Raw genomic sequence first — 27,448 nt, 5'->3', positions numbered from 1 at the left:
CCAAAGCAGTTGCAATCCCTCCCAGTTTGGTATTGTCTGCAAACTTAATAAGCGTACTTTCTATGCCAACATCTAAGTCGTTGATGAAAATATTGAACAGAGCCGGTCCCAAAACAGACCCCTGCGGAACCCCACTTGTTATACCTTTCCAGCAGGATTGGGAGCCATTAATAACTACTCTCTGAGTACAGTTATCCAGCCAGTTATGCACCCATCTTATAGTAGCCCCATCTAAATTGTATTTGCCTTGTTTATCGATAAGGGTATCATGTGAGACCGTATCAAATGCCTTACTAAAGTCTAGGTATACCACATCCACCGCTTCTCCCTTATCCACAAGGCTTGTTATCCTATCAAAGAAAGCTATCAGATTGGTTTGACACGATTTGTTCTTTACAAATCTATGCTGGCTATTCCCTATCACCTTACCACCTTCCAAGTGTTTGCAGATGATTTCTTTAATTACTTGCTCCATTATCTTCCCTGGCACAGAAGTTAAACTAACTGGTCTGTAGTTTCCTGGGTTGTTTTTATTTCCCTTTTTATAGATGGGCACTATATTTGCCCTTTTCCAGTCTTCTGGAATCTCTCCAGTCTCCCATGATTTCCCAAAGATAATAGCTAGAGGTTCAGATACCTCCTCTATTAACTCTTTGAGTATTCTAGGATGCATTTCATCAGGCCCTGGTGACTTACAGGCATCTAACTTTTCTAAGTGATTTTTAACTTGCTCTTTTTTTATTTTATCTTCTAAACCTACCCCCTTCCCATAAGCATTCACTATGTTAGACATTCCTTCAGACTTCTCAGTGAAGACCGAAACAAAAGTCATTAAGCATCTCTGCCATTTCCAAGTTTCCTGTTATTGTTTCTCCATCCTCACTGAGCAGTGGGCCTACCCTGTCCTTGGTCTTCCTCTTGCTTCTAATGTATTGATAAAAAGTCTTCTTGTTTCCCTTTATTCCCATAGCTAGTTTGAGCTCATTTTGTTATGAAACATTTAATCTAAGCAGATTATGAAACATGTAATCTAAGCAGCGTCCAACACTTCATCACAAGTATATATTAATGAAACCATCCAACATTCTTCTGAAGTAGGTAATTATTATTTACACCCATTTTACAAATGGAGAAACTAAGGTGCAAAGATGGTCAGTTGTTTGCCCTAAATCACATGGTGAGTCAGGGGCAGAGTTGAGACTAGAACCTAGGAGTTCTGATTCCCTGTTCTAACCAAAAGAAAATGAATCCCTCAAAATCTATTGAGATTATATTTTCAAAGACAAGAACTGGCACTGATGGGAGTTGCACAGGCAAATCCCTCCCAATTGCTTTGAAATAATACTCCTGGGTGCTTGACTTGAACCCAGAAAGTAAGGAAAAGTAAAACTCAGGCTACAAATGTGTTTTTAAGTCCCACCATCCTCTTTGTATTGAAGTGTTGCTAGAGTTTTCAAACGCTGGTTGATTTTTATGAGCTGCAAAACCACTTCACGCATGTAAGTAGAAACAAACCCAAACAAACAAACGACTTTGTATATGACTCAGAATTTCCTGGCTTTGATGAGTAAAAGTAAAACCCTTTAGAGTTATCTGAATGGTGGGTGGGTGGGTGGGGGTGTGTGTGTGATGGGGGGTAGGAAGAAGTGAGGGTGGTGTATGGTTTTTAAATATAAATCTTAGATATGTGATGTGACTGTTTCCCTGCAGCAAGTGGGTGTGGCAAATCTGAATCATATTGGTTGAAAACAGTTGCATCTTCTCATTTGTAATATGTAGTAGTCAGCAGATATCAAACCAAGTGCAGAATTTGGGAAGTGTGCTGAGCAATTTTCCTTCAGTGACTTTCTTGTTTCTTTATGCATCACCACCAGTTATTAAATTGGATAGACAATCAGGACTGGATGGGAAGAAATGATTTTCCTTTCTGATGAGAGATACAGCAATTACCAGATTTTTGTGCTAAAAACATATTTATTGAGCTTTCCTGACAAAGCATTTAAATAGTGTGTGTGTGTGTGTGTGTGTGTGTGTGTGCGCGCACGCGCGCGCACGGGATGGGGGTCAGGTTTTTTTCCTTGAGATATGTGTAATGTGGTAATGTTAGTAGGATTTATTTTTTGCTGAGGGAAAATGGTTTTGATTCTTTTGGGGTTTGCATCTTTCAGCAGAATCAAAACCACACATGTTCAGTGCACAGAATCTATCCCCTGACCCAGAAATGGTGTTTTATTTTGCATGACCATTTGAATCTGGAAAACTATGCCTATAGCTAACTTCCTATATTTGAGTTATTGCCTGTTAGACATGTGAGATGTAATATTTCTACTCAGAACTACTTTCTCCCTGATTGTCCCATACACAGTGATCCACCATGTGTTATGCTTCACAGGTATAATAATTCTGCTTCCATGCCAGCTTCTAGAGCTCTAGATGTAGCACACAGTGGCTGTTGCCTTCATGCACCTAGTAAACCCCATGGGTCCAATCTTCCATTCCAGCTTCTGTGTTTGCAAGGAATCCCTTCACATTATCTTTACTTACACAAACTGCAATGCAAATCTCCAAGGAACTATCTATAAAATACTTGGACTGCTGCCTGATCGCAAGACCTTAGGGGTCCATTTTCTTTATTATGTCCCTCATAATAATAATATGTCCCTCCTTTAGGAACATAGGAATTGCCTGACTAGAGCAGACCCAAGGTCCATTTAGTCCAATATGCTGTCTCTGACTGTGGCCAGCACGAGATGCTTCACAGGAAGACAGTAGTGCTGGAACTAGGGGTACTGGAGGGCACTGCCGATCCCTCACGCCCGCTTGAAGTAGTAATAGCAACCCAAATACATGGTTTCCATTATCAGCACTCACACTATAAACATTGTTCCAGCACCCCTGGAGGAAGGTGTCAAAACCTTGCAGAAGGCCAATATGAGATAATCTGCCTCAGGTCAGGTCTCAACCTGGTCTCTTATAGTTAGTTTGATTTAAACCCTGAAGCATAAGGTTTAATATTTCTTCCACTTCATAGGTCTGGATATTCTTGATATCCCTCTAGACACCCAGTCTCTTTAAAACATGGAGGGAGGGATAGCTCAGTGGTTTGATCATTGGCCTGCTAAACCCAGGATTATGAGTTCAGTTCTTGAGGGGGCGATTTGGGGATTGGTTCTGCTTTGAACAGGGGGTTAGACTAGATGATCTCTTGAGGTCCCTTCCAACCCTAATAATCTATGATTCCATGTTATGTGTTTGGCCTCAATGACTTCTGTGGCAGTGAGTTCCACAGGCTACACTGTGTGAAAAAAGTATTTCTTTTTTCAGTTTTGAATTTGCCACCTTTTAATTTAATTGAACAGTCTGTGTTCTTGTGTTACAAGACAGAGAAAACAGAATTTCCTAGTCTACCTTCCCTAGACCAGTTGCTATTTTATCACGTCCCCTCTTATTCATCGCCTTTGTAAAATGAAAAAATTCCAATCTTTTCAATCTCTTTTCATATGAGAGTTTTTTTTTCCAGGCCCTGGATCATTCTTGTGACTCTTCTCCTGAACTCTCTCTAGTTCTGCAGTATCCTGTTAGAAACAGGGTGCACAGTACTGCTCACAGTATTCCACAGGAGGTCACACCTTCAATTTCTCTAAGGGCACTGTAGTATTACTTGTATTATTCCCCATGCCATTTCTTGGGCATCCTAACATCCTATTTGGACTTGTAATTGCAGCTGCACATTGTGCAGAGGGCCTTCATTGAGCTGTCTAATATGACACTTAGGTTCTTTTTTTGAGTGGATACCTTCATGGCTCAGTTGGTACAGATTATTCTGCTGAATACCCTTCAAATATTTAAAATGGTAATGCAGAGCCAAATGTGCACACACTGACCCATGTCTTCATATATACCCTCAAATTATACAGTGGAAAGAAGATGTAAATGGACTTTGCTCTCTGGAAAGTCACTAGTACCTTAGATAGCTAGGGACTTCAGAAAATGGAAAATTTCTGATATTAATGTCCACACCTGTTTTAAGTTTTATTTCTCCCTTGAGTCAGGTAGGGGACTCAGACTGACTAGTCATAGTGGGATTGGAACCTTTGTCAATATAGGATAAAAATATAACAAATAGACTAATAAATACAACTGCTTCTGATTAAAAAATTAGTACCCAATAATGCTTAACTAGCACATTCCCATTCATAAAATTCCAGTGGTGCTTCACAAACAGTACAAACTTTCAAACACAGATGACTTCATCCATCATGGAGATGTGGCACAAGAACAACTAAATATTTAATAATAAAGCATATTTTTACTCTGTTTAATAAAGTAACCTTGGTGCTGAATTTACATACAGACGTGTAGACTTCAAGGCCAGAACGGACATTCATGATCACTTAGTCTGACCTCCTGCGCATCGCAGGCCACAGAACCTCCTCACTCACTCCCTATAATAGACACATTAGCTCAGCCAGAGATTTTGGCATCCACAGATCTTGATTTCAAGTTTTCAAGTTATACCATTTGCTCTAGGTCAAACCAGCAAGTGAAGATGCCCACACTGCAGAGGAAGGTGGAAAAACCCTAATGTTTCTGCCAATCTGACCTGGGGGAAAATTCCTTCCTGACACCAAATGTGCTGATCAGTTAGACCCTGAGCATGTGAGCAAGACCCACCAGCCAGACACCTGGGAAAAAACTCTTTGTAGTAACTCAGAGCCCTCCCTGTCTACTGGCCTATCTCTGGCTGTTGGAGATATTTTCTAATAGCAGAAGTCCTCTATTTAAAGAAAATCTGACAGCAGCAGCAGCAGTGCAAACTTTTGCCTTATTAACCTGTCTCAACCTTGGCCTATGCCAGACCTATGTCTGAACATAGGTCTGGCATAGGCCTAGTTTGCACTTGGAAATTATACCATATATCTATGTTGGTTAGGAGTGTGACTTTTTACCAGTTCAGTTATACCAGTACAAACCCTAGTACAGATGAATTGTAATGGTGTAAAGGTACCTTACACTGCTGTAGTTATTCCCCTTCCCATACAGGATTAATTATCCTCGTATATAGCACCTTTATGCCAATATAACAGTGTCCACATGGACATGCTTTAACCATGCCAATATATTTAAAGTGGTACAATCTCCCCAGTGTGGTTAAGGCTTTAGAATGACTCCCATTATGGTTTGAAATGAGCCATTCATTTTCTGTGGTCATTAAATCCTGGGCTACTGCTTAATTGCCAATAAGTGTGATAATCTGTAATACGGTCTTTCTGGCCAGATCAAAGCAAACCCAAATGTAATTTGTCTTTTGAATGGTCTACAAATGACATCAATAGTGTCAATGATACCAATAGTCAAAACAATAAATGTGCTGTGCTGTAAAACAAACCCAAGAAGCAGGTAACCACAGTAATATGGAACCACTAGCACTGAAAGCCCCAAATCCCAAAATGTAAACCAAGAAGGTTGGAAAGTTTTTCATTTAATTTCTGTCCCCACACCCCCATGTCATTCTACACCTTTTGGCTTACAGGACTAGATGTGCAGGAATACCATGAGAGAACTTGTTCATGAAATATCCATCCCAATTTTGCAGGCCCAGCTAGCATGGTCCTGGTTGGTATGGCATTCAGCAGTTGCTATGTCAACTGATTTACCACTTAGTTTGCATAGTCATGACTTTTCAAAAACACACCAGTTTCCTCTTGGGCAACTTGAGCATTGCAACTAATTTGAGTAAGAATTTCCTCTCCATTTTGAGATGTATAGGAGTTGGCAGGGCAAGTGTGTGGCTGGTCACAGGAATTCCTAGCTGGTGGGTATGTAACTTTTAATCCTTTCCTCCTAAATTGGATGTTTTCTTGTCTTTGTTGAATGACTATTATGGTATTGAATTTTCACTTCCTTTCAAATGATCAGTAATAGACTTATAAAATAAAGGCAGCTGTTCACATAGGCACAAAACTGCTCTGTTCTACAAAGGTCTGCTTAAAAGAGATGTGCTACTTCCTTTTTTCCTTTGGTTAAACAAAGGAAATAGATTATTCTGAAATTTTTTTTAAATGAATGTAGTTCTACTTTGTAAAAGATCCTACTGATTATCTGTAAGCTGCATCAGAGGTCAGTGTGAGAGCCTCGTTTTGGTTACTTCACTGAAATATTTGATAGTGAAGTAAACAAACTGCAAAACTAATTTCAGTTTCTCAGAAAAATGTGAGAGTCTCTCAACATGTTATGTGGATTTATGGTGCTATATAAACAATGGGATTTAATCTGCTGTAGCAATAGCACTAAGTAAATGGTTTTCTATTTTTTTAAGAAGGAAAGAATATGTGAATCTTTCATCGTTTTTGCTCATAAAAATGTGTGCTGCGGTGGTGGTGGTATGCAAAATGACAGGCACGTATTATGTGAGCTTAATCACTCAGCTAAGGCTTTAACAGTCACTCTCGTATTGTTCAAATCCCAGGTTTCTCTGTGAATAAATTATTCCAGATTACAAAACACTGGATCCAAACCTAATACCAATTCCCCTAAACTGAACTCAGACCTATTTAAGGTTCAGACAAGTAGCCTCTCCAAGCATCTCTGACTCCCATAAGGTGCCCTTTGGGCAATATGATAGTCTCTCTCTCTGTGCTTGGTTGAATTTAAATCCTAATGTACACCTTGCTAATATATTCTTTTATTTCAGCTAACAAATCTGAATACAGTTATCAAGTATTTGTTATTTTCAGTGTTGGAGTTTTGTTGATCCCAGGATATTAGAGAGACACGGTGGATGAGGTAATATTGGTTATTTACCTTTCCCAGACCTGAAGAAGAGCTCTGTATAGCTCGAAAGTTTCTCTCTTTGTTAGAATCATAGAACTGGAAGGGACCTCATCTAGTCCAGTCCCCTGCACTCAAGGCATGACTAAGTATTATTTAGATCATCCCTGACAGGTGTTTGTCCAACCTGCTCTTAAAAATCCTCTATGATAGAGATTCCACAACCTCCCTAAGCAATTTATTCCAGTGCTTAACCACTCTGACAGTTAGGAAGTTTTTTCTAATGTCCAACCTAAACCTCCCTTGCTGCAATTTAAGCCCATTGCTTCTTGGCTATCCTCAGAGGTTAAGAACAATTTTTCTCCCTCTTCCTTGTAAAAGCTTTTTATGTACTTGAAAACGGTTATGTCCTCTCTGTCTTCTCTTCTCCAGACTAAACAAACCCAGTTTTTTCAACCTTCCTCATAGATCATGTTTTCTAGACTTTAATCATTTCTATTCTTCTTCTTTGGACTTTCTCCAGTTTGTCCAGATCTTTCTTGAAATGTGGCATCCAGAACTGGACACAATACTCCAGTTGAGGCCTAATCACTGCAGAGTAGAGCGGAAGAATTACTTCTTGAGTCTTGTTTACAACACTCCTGCTAATATGTCCCAAAATGATGTTCGCTTTTTTTGCAACAGCGTTACACTGTTGACTCTCATTTAGTTTGTGATCCACTATGACCCCCAGATCCCTTTCTGCTGTGCTCCTTGCTAGGCAGTCATTTCCCATTTTGTATGTGTGCAACTGATTGTTCCTTCCTCAGAGGATTACTTTTCATTTGTCTTTATTGAATTTCATCCTATTTTCTTCAGACCATTTCTTCAGTTTGTCCAGATTATTTTGAATTTTAATCCTATCCTCCAAAGCACTTGCAACCCTCCCAGCTTGATATCATCTGCAAACTTTATAAGTGTACTCTATATTTCATTATCTAAATCACTGATGAAGCTATTGAACAGAACTGGACCCAGAGCCTGTCAGCACCTCCTGATCAGCTGTTTCATGCTGTGCCAGAGGCTTGGGGATGGAGGGGGAGGGAGGAGTGAGGAAATGGCAGGCTCAGGGAACGAGTGGACTGAGGGCAGGGCCTGCGGCAGAGCCAGGGCTTGAGCAGTGAGCACTCCCTGGCACATTGAGGGAAAGTTGGCGCCTGTAGCTCCAGCCCCTGAGTCGGTGCCTATACAAGGAGCTGCATCTTAACTTCAGAAGGGCTGCATGCGGCTCCAGAGCCACAGGCTGGCCACCCCTGGACTACGGGGTTGTAGTACCTGCCAGTGTTTGACTTGCTAGCAGGAAATACACTCACTTTTTTTTACAGTCCCCATTTTTTGCGCCTCAGCTTACCTCTCTGAGGCAGCACAGGCCAGAGTTCTGTCTTTTCACAACTTTTTCAGAGAAGTGTTAAACAGAGTTAAACCTCAGAGCTATGAAATGCAAAACTCGAAATGTAAACATTGTTAATAGCTGTCACACAGCCTCAAAGAGAGAGAACCATTCAAGTTCTTACTGACAACATGTAGTACAAACACAGACATTTGCAAACAGTATCAGGAATATTTTTGAATTACTTCTTAAAAACATCTATCGGGCAGTAAACCTGTTGGTGTTCCTTATATAGACTTCCCCACTTTGTTGCTGTTGCACCTATTTTGGAATAAGGTTTCAATAGATCAGTTACAGTTTGGGGTTTGTCTACACAGGCAAGTCGTGGGAAAGTTAATGAGAAATGGCTAAGGTGTGAATTTAAAGTGCAAAGCTATTCTGCATAAACTCATGTGAGCACTCTTATTCTGCACTAAAGCTCCATCTACATTAGAGCGTGTACCATCATAGACCCCTTGTGTAGTTTTTCTGTTAATGTTGGAACACCACCTCTCTGAATGACAGTAGCTACATCCATGGAAGTGCTTTTCTGTCAACACAGCTGCATCTACATTAGGATTGTTGTCAGCATAGTTATGTTGGTTGGCATCTGTTCGGTTTTTTTTTTCAACCCTTGGTTGCTATAGCTATGCTGATATAACTTTTAAGTGTAGCCCAAGCCTAAGACCGCACTTTTCTCCTGAGTGAAAGCATCCACGTGGGTGTTTGTGGAGCCAGAGGGTTTTAAATGTGCTTTAACTCATGATTGATTTCACACGTTTACTAGATTCACTTTAACTTTTCTGAGTGTCACCCTGTAGATGTGCCCCAAGAGTGCCTCTGTGTTGTTTAAGGCATGGCTACGCGTGCATGTAGAATGCTGTGAGTTAAATCAGCCTTCAGAGACCACAATAGGGAAAACACTGCAGTGTGTCCACACAGTCAGATTCAAGCGCACTGGCATGGCCGCATTAGCAGCTTTTGCAACAACCACAGAGAGCAGTGCATTGTGGTAGCTATCCCAGCATGCACGTGGCTGCAACATGCTTTTCAAATGAGGGGAGTGGGGTGGAGTGTGACAGGGAGAGTGTTGTGTGTACGTGAGAAAGAGTGGGTTTTGTGGGGGCTGAGAGCATGTCAGCATGCTGTCTTGTAAATTCAGACATCAGCAGACCCCCCCCCACCTCTCTCGCACACAGCATTCCACGGTAATAATTGCTTTGTTCCGGAGCAGATAAGCAGCCGGCTGTCAGAAACGGAGCTTTGAAAGGGCATATTGGCATTCCTGCAGTGATTCCAAAACAATGACAAGAGTGGCCACTTGACTTAAGGGGATTATGGGACGTTTCCAGAGGCTGAGCAGAGCGCAGCAATGCAACACCTCATTCACACTGACACTGGGGCATTTCAGCCGAGGCACAGCAAGTGTTATGCCTCTTGTGGAGGTGGATTACCAGGAGCGCTCTAGCCACGGAATCAGAGCACCCCAAGTGCTTTGTCAGTGTGGATGGGGAGTCAGTTAGGGTGCCCAGAGCTGCTTTAAATGCGCTCTAACTCGCAAGTGTAGCCATGCCCTTAGATCAGTTCACTTTGGAAGTGGGGTAAGCTAAAGCTCACAAAGGCACTCTTAGGCTTGGTCCACAATTAGAAGTTATGTCACCATAGCTATGTCAGTTAGGGCTGTGAAAAAAACACACACACTCCAGCCAGCATAGCTATTCCAGCATCTTCCCCTCCTCCTCCCCCCAAGTGTAGACGGAGCTATGCCAATAGAGTTTGTCTGTTGATGTAGCTAATGTTGTTTAGGGATGTGTTTCTACACTGTTAGAAAAACTCCTTGTGTTGGTATGGGTTGTGATTACCGTATGGGGCTGTGCTGGCATAGGCTCCGGTAGTATAGGTGTAGCCTCTGTTTGCTGTTGGATTAAGTTACAGCAGTTTAAGATCACTTTACTCCCGAGAGAGAGAGCTGGTGGTAACAGGCTTTAACTCAGGCACATTCACATCACACCTTCAGCTGAGTCACCTTCAGTTCCCTGCCTGTCCCAGTGTTGGTAAGCACTTAGTGTAGAATAAGAGTATTCACATAGGGAGCTAATGTGGATAGCTATTGGGCAAGAGCAATTCTTCATGAGCTATTCTGGGACTTTTCCCTGTGTAAACAAGACCTCGTGTAGTGCACTCATCTACACACATTCTGCTCTGACTAGAGCTGGGTGAAGAATTGATTTTTTTTGGTTTGGCCAGCTCTTACTTCAACGGATATGATTTAGATTTGTGAGATTTGATACACAAGGGCAGAATTTGTCCCTCAGTTGTGATTTTTGTCATGTGCCTTTTCATTTTCCTAAATATGTCTTCACTATTTAAAAGCTGGTTTGAAGACATGCATTATAGCAACCCTACCTCAGGAAGACTGGCTTTTTGCCCTTATTGAATAGGAACCTGGTTTTCTGCAAGTGCACTTACAGCTTTCTGTAATCTTTTAACTGTCTTCAGTCAGACTCAGGCATCATCACTGGTCCCAAGGCACTAATTCAGTTATGGTAGGGTACTAGTGCCAGCCGAAGACTGGTCTTAGATGAACTACATCCAAAACATTAAATAATAGTAGTAATACCTAGTGCCTATATAGTGCTTTTCATAAGTAGGTCGCAAAGCCCTTCACAACTTGTAATGTATTTATCTTCACAACATCCCTGTGAGGTAAGGAAGTGCTGTTAAGCCCATTTTGCAGATAGTTTTTCTGTGCTGCAGTTTAAAAAAAAAAAAAAAAGCAAGAGATACCTATCTCATAGAACTGGAAGGGACCCTGAAAGGTCATTGAGGCCAGCCCCCTACCTTTACTAGCAGGGCAAGTACTGATTTTGTCTCAGATCCCTAAGTGGGCCCTCTCAAGGATTGAACTCATAACCCTGGGTTTAGCTGACCAATGCTCAAACCACTGAGCTATCCGTCCCTCCCTAAAGTCCTTAAGTCTACATAGCAACTAGACACCAGTAGCTGGTATGGGCCAGCTGACTCGTACTTGTGGGGCTCAGGCTTCAGGATTGTTTCACTTCAGTGTAGACTTCTGGACTTGGGCTGGCACCATCCCAGCTTGCACAGTCCTAGAGGCTGGGATCCAGCCTGAGCCTGGAAATTTACACTGCAATGAAACAGCCCCACAGCCCATGTGCCCAAGTGTGCTGGCATAAGTCAGCTGTATTTTTTTTCACTGCAGTGTAGACACAGCCTGTGTGACTTGGCCAAGTAACTTACCATTACAGTACTTCTGTAAGACATTGCTATTTGTTTATCACCTTATGCATGATAACACTTTTGAAACATATGCGCTAGATTAGAATATCTGGTCAGAAGGTGAGAAAAGTCATGTAGCGGCCAACAAAAACAGGATGCATAGCAGCATGTACTTGGATGGGCCATTAATATTAGATGGGAGGGACAAAAGTGCCATTCCATATGTTAGACAAGAGTTCAGTCCAAAAGTACTGTCCTGCCAGGTGGATTGGTTTCAATCAAGGCAACTTAAATCACTGGTATTTAAAATACTGATATTAATCTTTTTTTAAAAAATCTCTAGTTGATTAAATTACTGCGTTGAAATCCATGTACATGACTGTTGGATGTATTGAGTGTGGGTTAGCTACCTTCCAGGCATTTACTGCTTTTTGATAACAAATATGTGCCATGTTCAAGAAGTGATGTGTCTAAATGAATCTCTTCAGTCTTCATTCCTAATTCTATTCACCATGTGTCATTCTTCTTAGCGTATGCACAACACACCTCAGGTGGCATGTGACTAGGGTTGATCAACGCATTTGATCCGCTGGTTGGATCATTAGCTTCCCTGGCTTGGACTGGGTACTGACAGGGTGTGATGTGATCGCTGATCCATATCCCCCCACGTGTCATTGAAATACAGTATATGCAAGCTATATAGTTAGATTTAAACTACACAAAACCCCTAAACAGTTTTACAATGTTTTTATTTTGTACTTTTTGTACTCAACAAAGTAGTCTATGCATTTATCACTCAAAAATTTTTAAAGTATGCTTTCTTTTCCCACCAGAACTGTAAAAGTAATAATCTCATCAAAATTATTGAAGTATTTGAGGTTCTGTACAACAGTGTAAATTCAGATAAAATATCTCCTTAAAATACAAACACACACATACAAATTGGGTCCAATTTAGAGAAAAAAGGGGTGTGGGAGAGAGGGAAGGTGATAGAGGGTCAACTTTAGTCATTCAAAAATTACTTTTTTCACTCTTTTAAAAAAGAAACCCTCAAGTTGTGTTTCATGTGGAGAGAGATGTAACAGGATAGATTTTAGAGGGGAATGAGTTCCACACTCTAAAGCCCATGAGAGCAAAAGATGTAATACAGACCTAGTCACAAAATAGTAAGCATTTTTAATTAAAAAATTGATCTATTTCCAGGCTTTTCACAGAAATTTTCCATTTTTTAAATGGGAAAAATGATGAAAAATTTTCCACTAGTATTTTCATTTTGTTTAAAAAAAAATCATTTACAAAAAGGGCCATTTTTGGTAAGAGACGAGTTTTGATCATTATTTTGAACCAACTTCATTGCAATCACCTAATTTCAGGTGCAATGGTGGCAATTCCTAATCTATGTTGAGTGTGTTCATCAACTATTCAACAGTGCAAAGTTCAAAAAGCAATTGTCTGAGGCAGAGCTACCCCCCTATGAGTGGTAATTAACAATCTTCTATTGGGGATCCATTTCTGTGCATTTTAGGTTTAAACATGAAACTATAGCTACAATAGATCCAGTATGTTCAGTCTGGCTGATTACAACAGTAAAATATCTCCAACTACCTTTGCCATTAGCAGTGAGCTTAGCTAATGTTTTATTCTTGCTCCTAGGCCTCTCTGGTGGTGGTGTTTTTTTAAACATCTGGTACACATGTGATCCATTTTCCAGCCTGTCAATAGGTATAGGAATTTTTCCAGATATTTCTACATAGGCCCTTCGTGTGATCTATAGACACAGGTTTTCCCCTCTCCTGTCTCCTCTCCAACATCACTAACCTAACTAAAAAAGGCACAGGGCATGTCTGAGATCTGTGAAGGGTACAAGTGAACAAACATCTGGTAATTTCGGGCCTGAATCTGCTGCCTTATACCCACTGATATAATTCAAATAAAGCCATGGATTTAAAAGAATTTATTCTGGATTTACTCTTGTATATTTAAAATCTGAATCTGGCTATTTGCTGCCTTTCATAAATTCTTGGACTTTAACTCAGAGACAGAGGAACGGGTTGGTTAGCTCAAGCTTTGCAGAACAGTAGTAAGAGCTCAAGTTTAGCACAGCAAAGCATCTCCTTTGGAGATATTTCCATCCCTACAAAGAGGTGCCTCTTCCGAGTGACTGTCTTGCTTCTAAGTTTCTTTGTGGTCATCATGACACCTTGATGCACTTAAAACTACTTTCACCAAACAAGGACACTTCACCAGAGAAACAGATCATCTCATGGAATGGGCCACCCAAATATCCCAAGAGAACCTACTTCAGTACGGTGGGAGGGAGGGAGAAACAAAACCGCTGACTGCACACCCCTAATTGTCACCCACCACCCCACACTGGACCCCTTTTAGAACATCATTTAACCAATTACAACCCATACTTGATGCGGACCACATCCTGAAAGAAGTCTTTCCCAAACCTCACTCTTCTGGCCTTCAAACAACCCCTGAACCTCACAAAACTCATAATCAAAGGCAACCTCCTCACAAATCAAGACACAACAACTCAAAGCAGCATCAGCCCCATCAGAACAACAGATGCAAAACCTGCATCCATATCTTCATTGCTACGATAATCAATAACCCCTCCCCTCAACATCTCTTTCATGATCCATGGGTCCTACACATGCCCATCACAACATATGGTATACCTCATCCAGTGTACTAAGCACTTCAGTAACAACTATGTAGGTGAAATGAGACGATCCCTACACTCCCGAATGAACTCTCACAGAAAAATAAGATAACTATACCATATCACCTGTGGGGTGAATACTTCTCAAAGAATAATCACTCCACAACTGACCTCTCAGTCTTTGTTCTCAATGGAAACCTGCACTACACTTTGAAAAGATGACCTTGAGAGCTTAAATTCATAATTTTGCTAGACACTAAAAATAATGGACTCAGTAAAGACACTGGATTTATGGCTCATTACAACAATCTATAACTCACGAACTCTCTGTCCTATGACTGCAGAGGTGCTAACTGCCCACTTCAACCTGAATGGTCTCTTGCAACACGTGGGTTAACTCCTTGTGCTTAACAATCTCTCCTACCTTGTATTTAGCTGAGACACTCTTGTTACCTTTCCCAGAACCTGAGGAAAAGCTCTGTGTAGCTCAAAAGCATGTCTCTTTCACCAACAGAAGTTGATTCAATAAAAGATTTTATCTCACTGCTTGTCTCTTTAATGACCCAAAGGAGGCAGTTTCCATGCAGACAATTCCTACTTTCAAACTGAAATTGTCACACTTTTTGAGAAGCTTTGAAGGTGGTAAAGAAGACAGTTAACTTCTGCCACTTCTCCCTGGTTGATGGTATATAGGGATTAAAAGGAAATGAAAGTGTTGCTAAAATCAATAATACAGTAAGTGGGGAGATTGTCCAATAAGTAGCAAAAATATTTTTCAGTGCAAACTGTCTCTACAGTACAGTTGCTTTTTGAGTTTAATATCTTTAAATATATTTTTTTCCCTTCAGTGGAGCACATCCTGCTCTGATTCATAAACATCTGAAGCAGCATGACTTGGTGCATCTGGCTCTGCACCACATTGGTGTTTGGGATTGGATATTAAGTTCTGGAGCCATTGCCAATTAAACTGTTACAACAAAAACTCCGAAGCTGGCACTCTGGTTCCCCGTGACCCTGTTGCTGTGGAAGTGCCTGTCACCATTCTATACACACGATGTGCACAAAATGGTCCTTACCTGAATGGATTTCATTCTAGAATGGTGTCATTGTCCATCACCACTACATCCTCTCATGACAGCCTCACATCCTTTTAGCCCTCTAAGAAATTCACTTTCATGAATATAGGATGGAGGCGTTTGATGGAAGAGGACAGTAATGCCCAAGCTATTTCTCCACAGCTTTCCCTCTTCTGACCAGCATCCTGGATTTTGTTTTGCTTTGTTTTATAATCTGTGCTCTTTCTCTGACATTTCTCTTTGATTCTCAGTGCCAGATCTTTATACATATGCAATGGATTTACAGATCAAGGAGAAGATCCACTCACAAACCAGAGAGAGCACAATTGTAGTGACATTCTGTTTCTTTTGCTTTTAAATGTGTGCATCAAAGGTAAAGGCTGAGTATTAATGACTGAACAATCCTACAGCAGCTCTACTATTACCTTGTTACACTGACAGTCGTGGCAAGTTTAGTATCACTTCTGAAAAGGACTGATTACTCATGCCAAAATTGCCTTCCAGTCAGTTATATTAGATTCAGATATTAGGTGGTTCTATGTTCAGTTTGGAATGTGAAATGTTTTAGTGAAATCAGAGGGCATTCTAGGCATGAGCGGGATGGTTAGTTTCTGAAGTATTAATGAGTTCACTGTCATGAATTAAATGATTTCTGGCCACTAGATGGCTCTGTGCATATATACACAGTTGCAGGGTAAATTCCTTATTAAGACCTTCGTGCGGAAAACATAGCAATGAACCAGGTCTGGGATGAGAATCTGTAAATTCTATTTCAGGATTTTAAAACGCATTTTCCTTCCAATTTGGAACAAAAAAACCCCAATTGAAATTCTACAAAAAACAGAAATTAAAAGTTTATATTAGAAAAATCATAACATTGATAATTTCAAAATGAAATTCTGCCTGGTAGGCTGAAGAAGAGCTGGGAGCCTGGAATGCTAGCTGAGCTGGGAGCCTTGGAGCTTGGGAACCAGGGCTTCCAGGCTCTCAGCTTCTTTTCAGCGTAGTAGGTGCACTGCCCCGCTGCAAGGGACCCTGGGACACCAGGGGGCCGTGAGTCTGGGAGCTGGGATTTCCAGGTTTTTGGCTCCTCTTCAAGTGGGCTACTGAGGAGCTGGGCAGGTGAGCTGACAACAAACCTGGCAGGTTTGTCCTGGAAACCCGCCTGACAGGTAGGGTTACATTTGAACTATATCAAAACCAACCCGTCTTTACAAAAGATTTTGATTTTTGACAAATTCTAACCAAAAATATGTTTTGTCAGAATTTTTCTAACCGGCTCTACAATGAACCTTATCCCCTACATTTTCTAAATGTTTGTCAGTGGTTTATTCCCAGGATTCCTTTACTTGACTAATGTGAGTTGTGCAGCTAAAACCTCAGGGAATGTTTTGGAAACCAATATTTTATTTTAGGAGGGGTCTCTTAAAAATGTGTACTTCCTATTTTCAATGTTCCAGAACTATATCTTTTATTTCTACAACTGGGAGAAATTTTTTAAGTGCACTCGCTATATTTAGACAGATGAATGTGCCTACTAAGAATAAATATGGAGCTCTATATTGTTGGGATTCCCTCCAAGACCCCTTTCCACTCAGCGTCCCAAGAACTAAGTGATTACCAATGACAGCAGCAGGAGTTGGAGTACCAGCGGTGTTTATTTACCTTGTGTTGGAGCGACTGCTCTGGGTAATGGGGAATGGAGGCAGAGTTCCTCTTTTTCTCTTTTTGGAAGGTGATACTTGAAATGTCCCCTGCTGACATGCTTGCTGAGTGGACAGGGCTCTCTGCAATTGGCTTCCACATGGGAGAGTAGATGTTTCTTGTCCGTTCCTTGTGCGTGTTTTTTGCAGGGGATTTGTTTGTGAGGGGAAGAAGTTTATTTTTACTTTTCCATAGAGGGAAGAAAAAACTACAGCATAAGACACCTACATTGCCTTGTTGTCAGTCTTCCCTGGACCTCAACATCTCAGGAAGGATTCCAGGCAAGGCCTTTTTGCTGCTTCATCCTTTCTTTCATCTTCTGGACTACCAAGGGAATTTTGCATTTTTTGGAATGGAATCATTTTGGGAAGGATTCCCATAGCACTAACACTTTCCCCCAGCACCTCCACCCACCAGCAGTGCATGTTCAGCAGCTGTTCTCACTCATTTCAGCGACTAGTGGCTTAGCTTTGCTGTATGACTGTTTGAGAACACTACAAGAGGTTCAGTAAGTTCAGTTTACACTACGGGATTACTCTGATTTTACAGATTTCGATTTTTGGCAACAGATTGTATGAAGTCAAGTGCATGCGGCCACACTAAGCACATTAATTCAGTAGTGTGCATCCATAGTACCGAAGCTAGTGTTGACTTCTGGAGTGTTGCACTGTGTGTAGCTATCCCATAGTTCCCGCAGTCTTCCCCCACCCACTGGAATTCTGGGTTGAGATCCCAGTGCCTGATGGGGCAAAAAACATTGTCGCAGGTGCTTCTGGGTAAATGTTGTCAGGCCCCCCATCTCCCTCCATCCCTCTGTGACAGCAATGGCAGGCAACCATTTCACGCCTTTTTTTCCTAGGTTACCTGTGCAGACACCATACCACGGCAAGCGAAGAGCCCGCTCAGCTCACTGTCACCGTAAGTCTCCTGGGTGCTGGCATACATGGGACTGCATTGCTACCCAGCAGCAGCTCATTGCCTTTTGGCAGATGGTACATTAGGACTGAAAGTCATCATCATCATACAGAGATGGGAGTGACTCAGCCAGGTTATGTCCCATTTTCTGCTGAGCATCCAGGAGATGACGAGGGCTAGCAGTCATACTGCACTGTCTGCTGCCAACCTAAGATGTAAAAGATAGATGGAGTGGATCAAAACAAGAAATAGGCCAGATTTGTTTTGTATTCATTTGCTCCCCCCTCCCTCTGTGAAATCAACAGCCTGAGGGGGCCATTCTGTGTGACAGTTTTTTGTGTTTCTCCTTGATGCAAAGCCTCTGCCTTTGTGGATTTTAATTCCCTATAAGCCATGTTAGTTGCTCCTCCCTCCATCAGAGGAATGGCATCCAATTCTCTGGGGTGATCACTTTACCCCTCCTCCCACCATGTGGCTGGTATCAGAGAAGATCCCTGATAGCCAAACGCAAACAGCTCAGCACCAATGCCCATCCCCTGCACCGCTTGGCTAACTGGGGGAGGATTTCTTTTCAGCCACAGGCAAACAGCCCAGTAGGAAAGGGCACCTCTGAATGTCCCCTTCATTAAATTCCCGTATCTCAACCAGGTTACCATGAATGATATCACTCTCCTGAGGATAACACAGCGAGATAAAGAACAAATGTTGCTTGAATGTTGCTTTGCCATGCAATGGTACCAGATTACTTGCTACTAGCATGGCATGGTAAAGTGTCTTACCATGGAGGACAGAATAAGGCTGCCTTCCCCAGAAACCTTCTGCAAAGGCTTTTGGAGTACTTCCAGGAGAGCTTCATGGAGATGTCCCTGGAGGATTTCCGCTCTATCCCCAGACATGTTAACAGACTTTTCCAGTAGCTGTACTGGCCGCGAATGCATCCCAAGTCCTCAGGGCAAATTAATCATTAAAAAATGCTTGCTTCTAAACTCTGTTTTATATTTACAAAGGTACATTCACCAGATGGATACCGCCTTGGGAGGGTTGGGAGGCAATTTCAGTCAGGTTGAGAAAAAGATCCTGGATGTTGAGGAGAACGGTGTGCTGTGTGCTCTCCGCAAGCTGCTGCTCCTCCTCATCTTTCCTGTCCACAAAATCCTCAGGCATGGCTGAGAGTACCCCCTCCTTTGAATCCATAGTCAGGGTGGGATAGTGGTGGCAGCCCCCCTTAGAATTGCATGCAGCTCAGCGTAGAAGCGGCATATCTGCGGCTCTCCCCCGGAGCATCTGTTTGCTTCTTTGGCTTTCTGGTACACTTGTCTGAGCTCTTTAACTTTCACGTGGCACTGTAATGGGTCCCTATTGTGGCCTTTCTCCATCATGCACTTGGGGAGTTTTTCAAGTGTTTTGGCATTTCTTCTTTTGGAATGTAGTTCTACTAGCACGGAATCATCTCCCCATAAAGCGATCAGATCCAGTATCTCCTGTACAGTCCATGCTGGTGCTCTTTTTCGATTCTCGGACTGCATGGTTACCTGTGCTGATGAGCTCTACGTGCTCTCCTGTGCTCATCAGCTCTCCACTCTAGGAAAACAGGAAATTAAATTCAAAAGTTCTCGGGGCTTTTCCTGTCTACCTGGCCAGTGCATCTGAGTTCAGATTGCTGTCCAGAGCAGTCACAATGGTGCCCTGTGGGATAGCTCCCAGAGGCCAATACCGTCGAATTGCGCCCACACTAACCCTAATATGAACCAGCTATGTCAAGTTCAGGGCTAATCCCCTTGTCGTGGCAGAGTACAGAAATCAATTTTAAGAGCCCTTTATGTCGAATTAAATGGCTTCATTGTGTGGATGGGTGCAGGGTTAATTTGATTTAACGGTGCTAAATTCGACCTAAATGCCTAGTGTAGACCAGGCCTAAGAGGGCTTTAGCACCTTCAAGATTACAGTCCTATCTTCCAGCAGGCCTCTGCTTTTCTGGCAACCCATTTGGGATTATCTTGAGGATAGCAGCAGAGTAAATTTCAGAGCCAGGCTGCCAATCAGCTCATACATCTGAACTTGCAGCATGTTATAAGCCTGCAAGTGTGAGGGCTGCTCACATGGCTGATATGCCGGGGATCCAGGGATCTCCAGACCTAATAGCATGAGCTGCTAGAGCTGGAGCCAAAGTGCTATAGTTAGGGGCTGTAACAACTCATACCTTCTATGGATCAGCACAAAAGAGATCCTACACCGCACACTAACCAGTCGGTTACACCGGAAAGTGCAGATAAAGGGTAGAAATATACCCCCAGTACAGTCAGTCACCATAACAATTTGTTTTTGTCCTGAGTGCTTCAGGAATGGCCTTAGCACCAGCATCCTTATTCCCTTGAATCAACTTTTTCATTCTCCCCTTCTCTTCTGGGAGCCAGCTACTCGTGGAACTGCTTCCTTCAGACTTCCTCTGAAGTGCATGCACATGCAGCCTGTCTGCACATCTCCCTGCTGAATTGACAGCTCAGTAACTGGCTGCAATTCAGTCAGGATTATATCTACTGATCCTTTTCCATTTATGGTAGCATCAGTGAACCTTGCCCCAGTTTTTCTTGGGCCTTTCTCAAGAGGAGTCAGAAATCTTCTTTTTGGGGGACATCCATGTGAGGGGATTGAATCCTCTGCAACCTGTTTGAAAACAAGGATGCTGGAGGTATGAAATCCTCTAACCAAGCTGTGTATAAATCTGTAAAATGCATTTCTTGCTTCCTTGATTTCATAACCATTCAAAGGACCATTTCTCCAGAGGGGATGACATCAACCCCTAAATATATCATTCTAGTCCAGGGTGCAGGTACTCTTTGGAAAAACATTAATTATCGATGATGCTTTGGTGCAGAGTTCTTGTCCTTTAAAAAACAAACTGGTAATCTGTAGTTTTGCAGCTGCTGTAACGCATTTACATTTTGAAATGTTATTTAATTGCAGCCGACATAGGCCAGAATGCAGCTGTGTCAACATAGGGAATTCAAAAAGTGTTCACCATCTGGGTCTGAAGCTGGCTTGGTGGAACAACTGGTCAGTCTAGTTGCTGATCTTCCTGGATACAGGTACACCAGAGAAAATCTACAGATGATCCTCCATTTCCTTGAGATACAAGTGAGATAGTAATTTGCGAATAAGGACGTCCACACTAACCAAGAATGTCTCCAGTTGCCAAAAGGATGACACAAAAGGTCTTGCTTCCTGGATCCAGATGAGTCATCTGTTTTCAGATACATGGGGTTCAAGCTCATGTGGCTGTAAAGACCTTCCCCAGAGAATAAGAGATGACTCAAGGACTGTTATGTAAGACTATGACCTTGATGCAAGTCAACTGCAGACATGCCTCAAGCATCATTATGGTTTGTTGTGATGAAATTGTTAATGATGATTAAGTGAAATCTATGGCAAAGTCTTTTAAATAAAGCTGTGGCTAGTTTAATGTCGTCTGTGAATTCATTATCTACTGGAGCATAATCTTTCAGACAACAAAAATACTAGCAGGGCTAAAGTGAGTGAGAAATGTAAGAATAGAAAACAAAAGTGAGAGAACTCCAAATCATTTACCTACTTCCAGGTTGTTTCATAGCCCTGATTCTAGCCTGAGTGAAAAATGAAATTCCATAGGTCAGTCTGTTTTATATCGTACACTTTTCTAAGCAGGAATGGAGCCATGCTGATTTTGGATGCTACCACAATACAAACAGAATCATGTTACATATCTAAAGTGTTTGTTCACAAGCTGCAAGGCATATTCCCTCTTTCTGGATGTCATCTGAGGGATATGCCAAAAGCACTAGAAATCAGCACATGCGCTGTATTTTACAACCTGGGAGATACAAACTCAGACACTGTGTACCTTTTAAATTCTGCAAGAAAAATGTGATTAGCAGATTAGGGCTCCCCTTTGACATGAGGATTGTGGGTACCTGTTTGTTTCCTCTCCGTGGTTTTTTGATCTTTGACAGTGATATCTCTATTTTTCTGAATGGAGGCAGTAGCCAGGTGGAAATGATTGCAAGATATTTCTTATAAGTAACTTGCTGTGTTTCCATGCTAATTGCATCCTCTATTACTCACGTGCCACTTGGTTAACGTAGATCTTGTAAGAACAGAAGTAAAAAGTACTAATAATTTGTGCTGGTCTGAACTCTGCTTGCTTCCCCCTGACTCCCCAATGTGCAGAAATTTCAATAGTTTTTCAATATCAATGATTTCTGAAAATGAAAACATTCATCTTCGAAGAAATCTGACTGTGACAAATTGGTAGTGTGCAGCTACTCTTGGTCTGCTCCTGCATATCGGCATTTTAGACTAGGGTTGCCAACTTTGGCTAGATGAATTCCTGGAGGTTTCATCACATGATATTATTTTTAATTAAGATTAATCTTTAATTCCTGGAGACTGCAGCACAATCCTGGAGGGTTGGCAATCCTATTTTAGACTGTTATGTTTTGTTCAGACTGTTGCTGACTTGACTGGTTCATTGTTATTACATATTTTGATTGACAACTTACCAGCATGTTTTGCTGCTCCTTCTTTTTTTCTGGGTTTTCTGGGGTACATTTGAGTGTCATGACATGGTAACAAGTGCTCCTATTGTGCAACCCAGGCTGCCTGCATATCATTTCTGCTGTTGACTGGTCAGGGCCGGTGCAAGGATATTTCGTGCCCTAGGTGAAACTTCCACCTTGTGCACCCCCCGCCCCAGCCCGGGGATCCAGGGCTGTCCCTAGCTATTTTGGTGCCCTACACAGCCCCCCCGTGTGGGCTGGCCCCAGGCCTCCACAAGGGGGCTGTGTGGGGCCCTGCCCCAGGCCTCTGTGGGAAGGGGTTGACCTGAGACCTCCATGGGAGACCAGGGGGGAGGGGGACAGGCCACTTCCTGTGGGAAGTGGAGTGACCTGGCCCCAGCCTGCTCTGCTCCCCTGGCTCCCAGCTGCGCCACTGGCGAGTGCAGGGAAGCAGTTCCCCCTCATCCCCAAGCCTGGGAGCCAGGGGAGCAGAACAGGCTGGGGCCGGGTCACTCCACTTCCCACAGGAAGTGGCCAGCCCCCCATCCCCCACGTAGGCCTGGGGCCAGCCCCCTCCCTGCTGCCCCCCATGGAGGCCTGGGGCCCCAGCCTGCTCTGCTCTCCTGGCTCCCAGGCTTGGGGGGAGGAGGGAGAGGGGAACCGCCTCCCAGCACTCACTGGCAGTGCTGCTGGGAGCCAGGGAAGGGGAGTAGGCTGGGGCCGGGTCACTCCACTTACCATGTGGTGAGTGCGGGGTCGATCAGGCCTGGCTGCAGTTTTCAGAGGAGTGGGGGCACGGTGGAGCAGGGGTGGGAAGAGGCCAAGTTGGGGCAGAGCAGGGGCAGGGGCCATGGGGAAGAGCCAGGGAGCCACCCCTTTGGCAACTCCCAGCCCTGCGGTTCCCCTGCTCCCCTGGCAGGTCCCCACCCCAGCTCACGTCCGCTCCACCTTCTCCCCTGAGCATGCCGGTGCTGCTCCACTTCTCCTGCCTCCCAGGCTTGCCGCGCCAATCAGCTGTTTGGCGTGGCAACCCTGGGAGGGGAGGAGAATTAGAGTGCATGCCCCCCGTTACTTCCTGCAGGCAGCCCTCCCCGTGACCCCCTGCGCCCCAGCTCACCTCTGCTCCATCACCTCCCCTAAGCATGCTTTTTGGCGTCCCCAACCACTTGGTGCCCTAGGCAGCTGCCTAGTTCACCTAGTGGTTGCACCGGCCCTGTGACTGGTGCTACTTTATTTGAAGATTGGCAGCTGAGAGATTAGTATGAGGAAAGAACAGTAAAGTGTTAATGGTGGGATATCTGTTTGGGGATTGGTCCTGCTTTGAGCAGGGGGTTGGACTAGATGACCTCCTGAGATCCCTTCCAACCCTGATATTCTATTCTATTCTATTCTATTCTATTCTATTCTATATGTGCAGATCATGCAACTCTCTTTTGCTGCTAGGTTTCCCTTGCTGCAGGACTGCTTAGGCCATGATAACATTGATATTTAGGATGGACTGCCAGAGCCCAAGTCCTCCTTTAGTGTGGTTGGGAAGTGCTTCAATGAGCATTTTTGCACTGGAGATTCTATTCTGTTTTGAGGAAGAAATTTTTTGAAGCTTGTCAGCCGCCCATTGAAACTGTTAGGTAATAAAGCAAGTCCTCACTCACCTCTCCAACACCCAAGTTCGTGCGGAGTTGGTATTTGGGCACACAATTCTGTTAGAGACCAGACACCAATGCGTTGATCAACGGGCTCACACTAACCCAAAAGCTTTAGAATAAGTGTGGCCCCTTTATTAGGGGTGAGCATCAATATTTATACACAGAAGTAAACAAAGTGATTAATAAAAGATAATGCTCATGCATAATCAATCAAGATTTTACAGGAAAAGCAAGTTTAACAAGTAAATGCATAGAGATAAAGGCTAATGGCTACTTAATAAAGGGGGTGTCATGAGTAGTTTGCAGGTCAGTGCTTTGTTCGATAAAGGGTTCAGAAAGGATTATGCAGAGACGGCCAGTCTGGGTGTGTTTTGGCTCCAAAGTTCACCAAAAGTTTAGACCCAACATTCCTCCATTTGTAGCTTTGAGATAACTATTAATTAAAAAGCTACACCCTATTTCAAGATCTCAAGGGCCGCTTGGCAATTTCAGCCTGGGCCAATTCGAAGAGAATAAGGCTTTTAGCTGAAGTGGGAAAAGAATAAACTGACTTACATGAGTTTATGAGGGAGGGGACACACTGAATACAGCAACACAGTATTATAAGGACTACTATGGCCCCAACAACACCCACCAAGAGGTTTTTAACTTACCCAAATCCGGGCAGCCAATTTCATAAGGCTCCCCACCAATTATAAGGTGGCTGGCCAGAGGAGTAGTTTTTAGCCATTTCCCTTAGGTGTTTGGTACGTTGAAAAGTGTCAGAGTAGGTGTCATTTACAAAAACACAGCATTCTTCATTTATGAGGGCGCAAGTTCCTCCCTGGGCTGCTAACATTATATTTAAAGCCATTCTGTTTTGCAAAGCTAACTGGCGCAGCTGGGACATTTTCCCGGCCTGATTTTTAAATAGGGTTGCAGTTTCATTGGTCAAAGATTCTAATAGTCCCTGTAGACGGATGATAGCACCCTTCAAGCTAGTGTGACCAGCCCACCGCTGCCAGGACAAACCATCACGGAGATTAATATCTCTGTCAGTTTCACGAATGTTACGAACGTGGGGAAAATGAGGGGGAGTGAGGGAGATCCGAGAAGGCGGTGCTAGCCATGCCAAATAACATGACCCTGCCCAATCAGCGGAGAGAAAATAATAAGCCTTGGGCCCGCACACCCAGTATGTTCCATATAATGCGTTTTGGGTATTCCATTTCTCAAAGTAGGAGGTAACCCACCATCCGTTGTACCACTGTTCCCCTGGTAACGCAGAGGGGTCGTTGTGTGAACTGCAGAGGCACAATTTGGTAGTGTTGTCCTCAAAGGGCAGTGTAGTACTGCTTGAGCAGTTGTAGAAGGCAATTGTGTATCCTTTAACAATTAGTTGGACACCCTTGAGATCTGAGCAGGGCTTTTTAAAAACTGACTCTGAAAACCTGCCCCTCCATGAAAAAGTTGAAAAGGTTGGATCGGGGTGAGGGATCCACATATGGGATAAGTGGGATGCGCAAGGCTTGAAGCCAAGATTTTTACTAAAGGCAGTGCCATTAAAATATATGTTGCATTTACTTGTTCCCACAAAAGTTGACCCTTTTTCTTTAACAAAACACAGTGATCCTGTTTGATTGGTTACCCTGAGATATTTGTTAATTGGCACTTCTGTTTTGTCCCATGTAAGATTGGGTTGGACTGGATCTTTTATTCTAGTCGGTGGCATCCAAGTCATATTAGCAGTGGTTAGGGGAATGGGTGTGAAGGGGAGTCCCTGTGCTGCATTTACTGGAAATTGAGTACATACCCAGCAATCACTTTTATTTCCTAAAATACGAGTTTTAACCTCGTGGGAATATCTAATAAAAGCATTATCTTCATAAGCAGAAAATAAACTAAAAAAGCATAAAAAACATACAGTTGTCAGAATAAAGGGTCCTCTCATTTTTTCCGAGTTAATTTAAGTCTAATGTCTGAGAGAGGTAAGCTGGTCCACTGGTCGAAGGCAGTGTCCTCAGTGGTGACAAGAGCTGCTGGTCCGTCACTGTGGTCCACTACGGCTGGCTTGACGTGGGAGTGGTGGATCCAAGATTTGCGTCCTTCCAGGAACACTGCAGTCTGGGTTGTCAAAAGAACCTGGTGGGGTCCAGTAAACCTTGGCTGGAGGGTGTCGTCACGAACGAACTTTTTGGCCCAGACGAAGTCCCCTGGTTGGAACGGGTGGATTTGTTCCTCCAGCGGCACGGTCTGGGAAAACTGCGAGGCTTTCCAAAGGGTACGGAGGCGAGCCTGTAGGGAGAGAAACTGACACGCGGTCATATGATCCCCTCCCAATAGTGAAACATCAGCACGTGGTAGCGCCCCGCCTTTGAAAGGGGGGTGTCCATAGAGCAGTTCAAAGGGGGATAATCCCAATGCGCGGGTTGGGCGAGTACGAAGGTGAAACAGGACCAAGGGAAGTACCTGAGGCCACTTTAATCCTGTTTCCTGACAGTATTTAGCCAATGTAAACTTAAGTTCCCTATTCATACGCTTAACTTTCCCGCTAGACTGGGGGTGGTAGGGTGTATGAAAGGAGTGTGAAATGCCCAGTCCTTGTTCTAAACGGCCAAGGACATGACCAGTAAAGTGAGGTCCGCGATCTGAGTCGAGCACAAGAGGGATGCCAAAACGGGGTACAATATCTCTAAGGAGAATCTTCGCCACTGTGGCAGCAGTACAATTAGCAGTAGGAAAAGCTTCGACCCAGGAAGTCAGAGGGCAAACCAAAACAAGGAGGTGCTTTTTCCCAAAAGCCTTTGGCATATCTGCAAAGTCAATTTGAAGATGTTGAAATGGAGCAGCAGGCGGAGGTCTTCCACCCTTAATTTTGTTAAGAGGCGGAGCAGGTCCATTACGCTGACATGTGCTGCATGCTTTTACTATTGATAGGCAATAGGGTTGAATGCCTGGAGCATACCAAAAGCGAGCGATAGTGTCCACGAGGGCGTGCGTGCCGTAGTGACCCCCTTTATCATGGTGCCAGCGAACTGCCACGGGGTATGTGGAGCGAGGGAGGCAGGCTCGGCCATCTGGCATAAGCCAGGTCCCTTTGACCAGAGTGGCCCCGAGGCTTTCCCATGATTTTAGTTCAGCAGCGGGTACTGGTACGGGGTGCGGTGGAGTAAAGGAGGAGGTTGCAATAGCCAATGTGGGCATGGCTAAAGGTAAGGTGGCAGCCTTCTTGGCGGAGGCGTCAGCCAGGGCATTCCCACGGGTAACGGGGCTGCTATCTTTAGTATGGGCCCGGCAGTGAACTACAGCCAGGACAGAGGGTTTTTGGAGGGCGTCCAAAAGCTTGTGGATGAGGGGGAGGTGCTGAATGGGTTTACCGGCAGCTGTCTGGAAACCTCGAAACTTCCAGAGGTGGATATGACAATGCACAACTCCAAAAGCATATTTGCTATCAGTAAAAATGGTAATGGTCTTACCAGCGGCCAACTGGCAAGCTCGGGCCAGGG

At 43.5% G+C, this 27,448-nt stretch overlaps 1 protein-coding gene across 3 annotated transcripts in view; it reads left to right on the top strand.

Moving 5' to 3' along the window:
* Nucleotides 1-5,779: 5,779 nt before the first annotated feature.
* IPCEF1 (interaction protein for cytohesin exchange factors 1) overlaps nt 5,780-27,448 on the top strand; it is a 102,130-nt gene continuing 80,461 nt past the window's right edge. For all 3 annotated transcript variants that reach the window (XR_003999640.1, XR_003999639.1, XM_030556617.1), the window contains exon 1: nt 5,780-5,819. The gene's annotated coding sequence lies outside the window, so the exon portion shown is untranslated. The remainder of the gene's footprint in view (nt 5,820-27,448) is intronic.

The sequence above is a fragment of the Gopherus evgoodei genome, chromosome 3 (assembly GCF_007399415.2).
Source record: "Gopherus evgoodei ecotype Sinaloan lineage chromosome 3, rGopEvg1_v1.p, whole genome shotgun sequence".
Taxonomy (NCBI): domain Eukaryota; kingdom Metazoa; phylum Chordata; order Testudines; family Testudinidae; genus Gopherus; species Gopherus evgoodei.
The sequence above is the reverse complement of the archived record's forward strand: the minus strand, read 5'-3'. Positions and strand labels throughout refer to the sequence as shown.